The following is a 9,621-nucleotide window of genomic DNA, read 5'->3' as shown; positions in this document are numbered from 1 at the left end:
CATAAACTTGAACTCATCCAAAACTCTGCTGCCCGTATCCTAACTCGCACCAAGTCCCGTTCACCCATCACCCCCTGTGCTCACTGACCTGCATTGGCTCCTGGTCTGGGAACACCTCGATTTTAAAATTCTCATCCTTGTTTTCAAATCCCTCCATGGCCTCGCCCCTCCCTATCGCTGTAACCTCCTCCAGCCCTACAACCCTCCGAGATCTCTGCGCTCCTCCAATTCTTGCCTCTTGTGCATCCCTGATTTCCATCGCTCCACCATTGGCGGCCGTGCCTTCAGCTGCCTGGGCCCTAAGCTCTGGAATTCCTTCCCTAAACCCCTCCCCCTCTCTCTCCTCCTTTAAGACGCTCCTTAAAACCTGCCCCTTTGACCAAGCTTTTGGTCACCTGTCCTAATATCTCCTCATGTGGCTCGGTGCCAAACTTTGTTGGAAAATCGCTCCTGTGAAGCACCTTGGGACCTTTTACTATGTTAAGGGCGCGAAATAAATGCAAGTTGTTGTTGTTGCCTGGTCCCACTCTCCTGCTCACTCCCTCTACCTTTCAACATAGAAACATAGAAAATAGGAGCAGGAGTAGGCCATTCGGCCCTTTGAGCCTGCTCTGCCATTCAGTATGATCATGGCTGATCCTCTATCTCAATACCATATTCCCGCTCTCTCCCCATACCCCTTGATGCCTTTTGTGCCTAGAAATCTATCGAGCTCCTTCTTAAATATATTCAGTGACTTGGCCTCCACAGCCTTCTGTGGTAGAGAATTCCACAGGTTCACCACCCTCTGAGTGAAGCAATTTCTCCTCATCTCAGTCCTAAATGTCCTACCCCGTATCCTGAGACTGTGACCCCTCGTTCTAGACCCCCTCAGCCAGGGGAAACATCTTCCCTGCATCCAGTCTGTCTAGCCCTGTCAGAATTTTATATGTTTCAATGAGTTCCCCTCTCATTCTTCTAAACTCGAGTGAATACAGGCCGAGTCGACCCAATCTCTCCTCATACGACAGTCCTGCCATCCCAGGAATCAGTCTGGTGAACCTTCGCTGCACTCCCTCTATGGCAAGTATATCCTTTCTTAGGTAAGGAGACCAAAACTGCTCACAATACTCCAGGTGTGGTCTCACCAAGGCCCTGTATAACTGCAGTAAGACATCCTTGCTCCTGTACTCAAATCCTCTTGTAATAAAGGCCAACATACCATTCGCCTTCCTAACTGCTTGCTGCGCCTGCATATTTGCTTTCAGTGACTGGTGTACAAGGACACCCAGGTCCCTTTGTACATCAACATTTCCCAATCTATCACCATTTAAATAATACTCTGCCTTTCTGTTTTTCCTTCTGAAGTGGATAACTTCACATTTATCCACATTATTCTGCATCTGCCATGTATTTGCCCACTCACTCAACTTATCTAAATCACCTTGAAGCCTCTTTGCATCCTCTTCACAACTCACAATCCCACCTAGTTTTGTATTGTCAGCAAACTTGGAAATATTACATTTGGTTCCCTCATCCAAATCATTGATATATATTGTGAATAGCTGGGGCCCAAGCACTGATCCCTGCGGTACCCCACTAATCACTGCCTGCCACCCCGAAAAAGACCCGTTTATTCCTACTCTCTGTTTCCTGTCTGTTAACCAATTCTCAATCCATGCCAGTATATTCCCCCCAATCCCATGTGCTTTAATTTTGCACACTAACCTCTTATGTGGGACTTTATCAAAGGCCTTCTGAAAATCCAAATAAACCACATCCACTGGTTCTCCCCTATCTATTCTACTAGTTACATCCTCAAAAAGCTCCAGTAGGTTTGTCAAACATGATTTCCCTTTCATAAATCCATGTTGACTTTGTCTAATCCCGTTGATATTTTCTAAGTGTCCTGTTATCACATCCTTTATAATGGACTCTAGCATTTTCCCTACTACTGATGTTAGGCTAACCGGTCTGTAATTCCCTGTTTTCTCTCTCCCTCCTTTTTTAAATAGTGGGGTTACATTTGCCACCCTCCAATCTGCAGGAACTGTTCCATAATCTATAGAATTTTGGAAGATGACAACTAATGCATCCACTGTTTCCATAGCTACCTCTTTTATTACTCTGGGATGCAGATCATCAGGTCCTGGGGATTTATCGGCTTTCAGTCCCATTAATTTCTCCAGCACTATTTTTTTTACGAATACTAATTTCCTTTAATTCCTCCTTCTCACTCGTCCCTTTGTTCCCTCGCATTTCTGGGAAGTTATTTGTGTCTTCTTCCATGAAGACAGAACCAAAGTATTTGTTTAATTGTTCTGCCATTTCCTTGTTCCCCATTATAAATTCTCCTGTTTTGACTAAGGGACCTACATTTGTCTTCACTAATCTTTTTCTTTTTACATACTTGTAGAAGCTTTTACAGTCCACTTTTATGTTCCTTGCAAGTTTACTCTCATACTCTATTTTCCCCTCTTCATCAATCTCTTGGTCCTTTTTTGCTGAATTCTAAACTGCTCCCAATCCTCAGGCTTGCTACTTTTTCTGGCAACTTTATATGACTCCTCTTTGGATCTAATACTATCCTAAATTTCTCTTGTCAGCCATGGTTGGGCTGCTTTTCCTTTTGTGTTTTTGAGCCAGAAAGAAATGTATAATTGTTGCAATTCATGCATTTGTTCCTTAAATGTCAGCCATTGCCTATCCACCATCTTTAATATCCCACCCAGTCTAATCCCACTCTCCCCTCACTCCCCGTACCCTTTAATATCCCACCCAGTCTAATCCCACTCTCCCCCTCACTCCCCGTACCCTTTAATATCCCACCCAGTCTAATCCCACTCTCCCCTCACTCCCCGTACCCTTTAATATCCCACCCAGTCTAATCCCACTCTCCCCCTCACTCCCCGTACCCTTTAATATCCCACCCAGTCTAATCCCACTCGCCCCCTCACTCCCCGTACCCTTTAATATCCCACCCAGTCTAATCCCACTCTCCCCCTCACTCCCCGTACCCTTTAATATCCCACCCAGTCTAATCCCACTCTCCCACTCACTCCCCGTACCCTTTAATATCCCACCCAGTCTAATCCCACTCTCCCACTCACTCCCCGTACCCTTTAATATCCCACCCAGTCTAATCCCACTCTCCCCCTCACTCCCCATACCCTTTAATATCCCACCCAGTCTAATCCCACTCTCCCACTCACTCCCCGTACCCTTTAATATCCCACCCAGTCTAATCCCACTCTCCCCTCACTCCCCGTACCCTTTAATATCCCACCCAGTCTAATCCCACTCTCCCCCTCACTCCCCGTACCCTTTAATATCCCACCCAGTCTAATCCCACTCTCCCCCTCACTCCCCGTACCCTTTAATATCCCACCCAGTCTAATCCCACTCTCCCCTCACTCCCCGTACCCTTTAATATCCCACCCAGTCTAATCCCACTCTCCCCTCACTCCCCGTACCCTTTAATATCCCACCCAGTCTAATCCCACTCTCCCCCTCACTCCCCGTACCCTTTAATATCCCACCCAGTCTAATCCCACTCTCCCCTCACTCCCCGTACCCTTTAATATCCCACCCAGTCTAATCCCACTCTCCCCCTCACTCCCCGTACCCTTTAATATCCCACCCAGTCTAATCCCACTCTCCCCCTCACTCCCCGTACCCTTTAATATCCCACCCAGTCTAATCCCACTCTCCCCTCACTCCCCATACCCTTTAATATCCCACCCAGTCTAATCCCACTCTCCCCCTCACTCCCCGTACCCTTTAATATCCCACCCAGTCTAATCCCACTCTCCCCCTCACTCCCCGTACCCTTTAATATCCCACCCAGTCTAATCCCACTCTCCCCTCACTCCCCATACCCTTTAATATCCCACCCAGTCTAATCCCACTCTCCCCCTCACTCCCCGTACCCTTTAATATCCCACCCAGTCTAATCCCACTCTCCCCTCACTCCCCGTACCCTTTAATATCCCACCCAGTCTAATCCCACTCTCCCCTCACTCCCCGTCCCCTTTAATATCCCACCCAGTCTAATCCCACTCTCCCCTCACTCCCCGTACCCTTTAATATCCCACCCAGTCTAATCCCACTCTCCCCCTCACTCCCCGTACCCTTTAATATCCCACCCAGTCTAATCCCACTCTCCCCTCACTCCCCGTACCCTTTAATATCCCACCCAGTCTAATCCCACTCTCCCCTCACTCCCCGTACCCTTTAATATCCCACCCAGTCTAATCCCACTCTCCCCCTCACTCCCCGTACCCTTTAATATCCCACCCAGTCTAATCCCACTCTCCCCCTCACTCCCCATACCCTTTAATATCCCACCCAGTCTAATCCCACTCTCCCCCTCACTCCCCGTACCCTTTAATATCCCACCCAGTCTAATCCCACTCTCCCCCTCACTCCCCGTACCCTTTAATATCCCACCCAGTCTAATCCCACTCTCCCCCTCACTCCCCGTACCCTTTAATATCCCACCCAGTCTAATCCCACTCTCCCCTCACTCCCTGTACCCTTTAATATCCCACCCAGTCTAATCCCACTCTCCCCCTCACTCCCCATACCCTTTAATATCCCACCCAGTCCAATCCCACTCTCCCCTCACTCCCTGTACCCTTTAATATCCCACCCAGTCTAATCCCACTCTCCCCTCACTCCCTGTACCCTTTAATATCCCACCCAGTCTAATCCCACTCTCCCCTCACTCCCCGTACCCTTTAATATCCCACCCAGTCTAATCCCACTCTCCCCCTCACTCCCCGTACCCTTTAATATCCCACCCAGTCTAATCCCACTCTCCCCTCACTCCCTGTACCCTTTAATATCCCACCCAGTCTAATCCCACTCTCCCCTCACTCCCCGTACCCTTTAATATCCCACCCAGTCTAATCCCACTCTCCCCTCACTCCAGCTCTTATCTTCGAACAGTCCAACCAGAAGAAAAAATAGCAGAAATCGCTGGGTGTGTGTGGAGTCTCTAATACTGGATCAGACCTGGAGTAGAGTGTGAGTGGAGTCTCTAATCCTGGATCAGTCCTGGAGTAGAGTGTGTGTGGAGTCTCTAATACTGGATCAGACCTGGAGTAGAGTGTGAGTGGAGTCTCTAATACTGGATCAGACCTGGAGTAGAGTGTGAGTGGAGTCTCTAATACTGGATCAGACCTGGAGTAGAGTGTGAGTGGAGTCTCTAATACTGGATCAGACCTGGAGTAGAGTGTGAGTGGAGTCTCTAATCCTGGATCAGTCCTGGAGTAGAGTGTGTGTGGAGTCTCTAATACTGGATCAGACCTGGAGTAGAGTGTGAGTGGAGTCTCTAATACTGGATCAGACCTGGAGTAGAGTGTGAGTGGAGTCTCTAATACTGGATCAGACCTGGAGTAGAGTGTGAGTGGAGTCTCTAATCCTGGATCAGTCCTGGAGTAGAGTGTGTGTGGAGTCTCTAATACTGGATCAGTCCTGGAGTAGAGTGTGTGTGGAGTCTCTAATCCTGGATCAATCCTGGAGTAGCGTGTGTGTGGAGTCTCTAATACTGGATCAGTCCTGGAGTAGAGTGTGTGTGGAGTCTCTAATACTGGATCAGTCCTGGAGTAGAGTGTGTGTGGAGTCTCTAATACTGGATCAGTCCTGGAGTAGAGTGTGAGTGGAGTCTCTAATACTGGATCAGTCCTGGAGTAGAGTGTGAGTGGAGTCTCTAATACTGGATCAGACCTGGAGTAGAGTGTGAGTGGAGTCTCTAATACTGGATTAGACCTGGAGTAGAGTGTGAGTGGAGTCTCTAATACTGGATTAGACCTGGAGTAGAGTGTGAGTGGAGTCTCTAATACTGGATCAGACCTGGAGTAGAGTGTGAGTGGAGTCTCTAATACTGGATCAGACCTGGAGTAGAGTGTGAGTGGAGTCTCTAATACTGGATCAGACCTGGAATAGAGTGTGAGTGGAGTCTCTAATACTGGATTAGACCTGGAGTAGAGTGTGAGTGGAGTCTCTAATACTGGATCAGACCTGGAGTAGAGTGTGAGTGGAGTCTCTAATACTGGATCAGACCTGGAGTAGAGTGTGAGTGGAGTCTCTAATACTGGATCAGTCCTGGAGTAGAGTGTGAGTGGAGTCTCTAATAGTGGATCAGTCCTGGAGTAGAGTGTGAGTGGAGTCTCTAATACTGGATCAGTCCTGGAGTAGAGTGTGAGTGGAGTCTCTAATACTGGATCAGACCTGGAGTAGAGTGTGAGTGGAGTCACTAATACTGGATCAGACCTGGAGTAGAGTGTGAGTGGAGTCACTAATACTGGATCAGTCCTGGAGTAGAGTGTGAGTGGAGTCACTAATACTGGATCAGACCTGGAGTAGAGTGTGAGTGGAGTCTCTAATACTGGATCAGACCTGGAGTAGAGTGTGAGTGGAGTCTCTAATACTGGATCAGACCTGGAGTAGAGTGTGAGTGGAGTCTCTAATACTGGATTAGACCTGGAGTAGAGTGTGAGTGGAGTCTCTAATACTGGATTAGACCTGGAGTAGAGTGTGAGTGGAGTCTCTAATACTGGATCAGACCTGGAGTAGAGTGTGAGTGGAGTCTCTAATACTGGATCAGACCTGGAGTAGAGTGTGAGTGGAGTCTCTAATACTGGATCAGACCTGGAGTAGAGTGTGAGTGGAGTCTCTAATACTGGATCAGACCTGGAGTAGAGTGTGAGTGGAGTCTCTAATACTGGATCAGACCTGGAGTAGAGTGTGAGTGGAGTCTCTAATACTGGATCAGTCCTGGAGTAGAGTGTGAGTGGAGTCTCTAATAGTGGATCAGTCCTGGAGTAGAGTGTGAGTGGAGTCTCTAATACTGGATCAGACCTGGAGTAGAGTGTGAGTGGAGTCACTAATACTGGATCAGACCTGGAGTAGAGTGTGAGTGGAGTCACTAATACTGGATCAGACCTGGAGTAGAGTGTGAGTGGAGTCACTAATACTGGATCAGACCTGGAGTAGAGTGTGAGTGGAGTCTCTAATACTGGATCAGACCTGGAGTAGAGTGTGAGTGGAGTCTCTAATACTGGATCAGACCTGGAGTAGAGTGTGAGTGGAGTCTCTAATACTGGATTAGACCTGGAGTAGAGTGTGAGTGGAGTCACTAATACTGGATCAGACCTGGAGTAGAGTGTGAGTGGAGTCTCTAATCCTGGATCAGACCTGGAGTGGAGTGTGAGTGGAGTCTCTAATACTGGATCAGACCTGGAGTAGAGTGTGAGTGGAGTCTCTAATAGTGGGACCAGGTCCTGGTCGAATGCCCGGTCCCTGAGATGTGGGGAGTTTGATGCCGAGAGCGGGCTCTCTGATCTCTGACTCGATCCAGGAGTGGGTCTGACCCGGGTCCCCAGACCCCTCTCCGACCGCCCGAAGGGAAGCGACCGGTTGGATCGCGATAGAGGAACAAGAGCGATTGAATGGACCTTACCTGCCCGACCAGGGGAGCTCGGTCCGGGTCCGGGTCCGGGTCTCTCGGGATGGTCCGGGTCCGGGTCTCTCGGGATGGTCCGGGTCCGGGTCTCTCGGGATGCTCCGGGTTCCGTTATGCCTCTCGATCTGACCTGAGCCTTTTGTAGAGTGAGTCCCCGCCCTGACATTTGAACAAAGTCTCCGTCAGCACCTTGGAAATCCGTCAACTCGGTGCAAGGAGGCGGAGCCGAACCGGACCCAACCTTGCTGAGGAATGCAAAGAGCGGGACGGAGCGGGCCAGATCAGAACTCACCTGGAGAGGGCTGGTCCGGATCGCTGCAACCCGGACCCTACCCCCAAACTGGACCCAACCCGGACCCTACCCCCAAACTGGACCCAACCCGGACCCTACCCCCAAACTGGAACCAACCCGGACCCTACCCCCAAACTGGACCCAACCCGGACCCTACCCCCAAACTGGACCCAACCCAGACCCTACCCCCAAACTGGACCCAACCCGGACCCTACCCCCAAACTGGAACCAACCCGGACCCTACCCCCAAACTGGACCCTACCCCCAAACTGGACCCAACCCGGACCCTACCCCCAAACTGGACCCAACCCGGACCCTACCCCCAAACTGGAGCCAACCCGGACCCTACCCCCAAACTGGACCCAACCCGGACCCTACCCCCAAACTGGACCCAACCCGGACCCTACCCCCAAACTGGACCCAACCCGGACCCTACCCCCAAACTGGACCCAACCCGGACCCTACCCCCAAACTGGACCCAACCCGGACCCTACCCCCAAACTGGACCCAACCCGGACCCTACCCCCAAACTGGACCCAACCCGGACCCAACCCCCAAACTGGACCCAACCCAGACCCAACCCCCAAACTGGACCCAACCCAGACCCAACCCCCAAACTGGACCCTACCCCCAAACTGGACCCAACCCGGACCCTACTCCCAAACTGGACCCAACCCGGACCCTACCCCCAAACTGGACCCAACCCGGACCCTACCCCCAAACTGGAACCAACCCGGACCCTACCCCCAAACTGGACCCTACCCCCAAACTGGACCCAACCCGGACCCTACCCCCAAACTGGACCCAACCCGGACCCTACCCCCAAACTGGACCCAACCCGGACCCTACCCCCAAACTGGACCCAACCCGGACCCTACCCCCAAACTGGACCCAACCCGGACCCTACCCCCAAACTGGACCCAACCCGGACCCAACCCCCAAACTGGACCCAACCCAGACCCAACCCCCAAACTGGACCCAACCCAGACCCAACCCCCAAACTGGACCCTACCCCCAAACTGGACCCAACCCGGACCCTACTCCCAAACTGGACCCAACCCGGACCCTACCCCCAAACTGGACCCAACCCGGACCCTACCCCCAAACTGGAACCAACCCGGACCCTACCCCCAAACTGGACCCTACCCCCAAACTGGACCCAACCCGGACCCTACCCCCAAACTGGAACCAACCCGGACCCTACCCCCAAACTGGACCCAACCCGGACCCTACCCCCAAACTGGACCCAACCCGGACCCTACCCCCAAACTGGACCCAACCCGGACCCTACCCCCAAACTGGACCCAACCCGGACCCTACCCCCAAACTGGACCCAACCCGGACCCTACCCCCAAACTGGACCCAACCCGGACCCTACCCCCAAACTGGACCCAACCCGGACCCTACCCCCAAACTGGACCCAACCCGGACCCAACCCCCAAACTGGACCCAACCCAGACCCAACCCCCAAACTGGACCCAACCCAGACCCAACCCCCAAACTGGACCCTACCCCCAAACTGGACCCAACCCGGACCCTACTCCCAAACTGGACCCAACCCAGACCCTACCCCCAAACTGGACCCAACCCGGACCCTACCCCCAAACTGGACCCAACCCGGACCCTACCCCCAACTGGACCCAACCCGGACCCTACCCCCAAACTAGACCCTACCCCCAAACTGGACCCAACCCGGACCCTACCCCCAAACTGGACCCAACCCGGACCCTACCCCCAAACTGGACCCAACCCGGACCCTACCCCCAAACTGGACCCAACCCAGACCCAACCCCCAAACTGGACCCAACCCAGACCCAACCCCCAAACTGGACCCAACCCAGACCCAACCCCCAAACTGGACCCTACCCCCAAACTGGACCCA

The 9,621-nt window shown here is 52.0% G+C and overlaps 1 protein-coding gene across 1 annotated transcript in view; it reads right to left on the bottom strand.

The window, feature by feature from the left end:
• The window catches only part of LOC137300148 (plectin-like), a 23,281-nt gene extending 15,658 nt beyond the window's left edge, over nucleotides 1-7,623 (bottom strand). The window contains exon 1 of the mRNA XM_067969234.1: nucleotides 7,445-7,623. The gene's annotated coding sequence lies outside the window, so the exon portion shown is untranslated. The remainder of the gene's footprint in view (nucleotides 1-7,444) is intronic.
• Nucleotides 7,624-9,621: the final 1,998 nt, after the last annotated feature.

Source organism: Heptranchias perlo, chromosome 2, assembly GCF_035084215.1.
Source record: "Heptranchias perlo isolate sHepPer1 chromosome 2, sHepPer1.hap1, whole genome shotgun sequence".
NCBI lineage: Eukaryota > Metazoa > Chordata > Chondrichthyes > Hexanchiformes > Hexanchidae > Heptranchias > Heptranchias perlo.
Note: the sequence above shows the minus strand (reverse complement) of the source record. Positions and strands in the feature narration are given on the sequence as shown.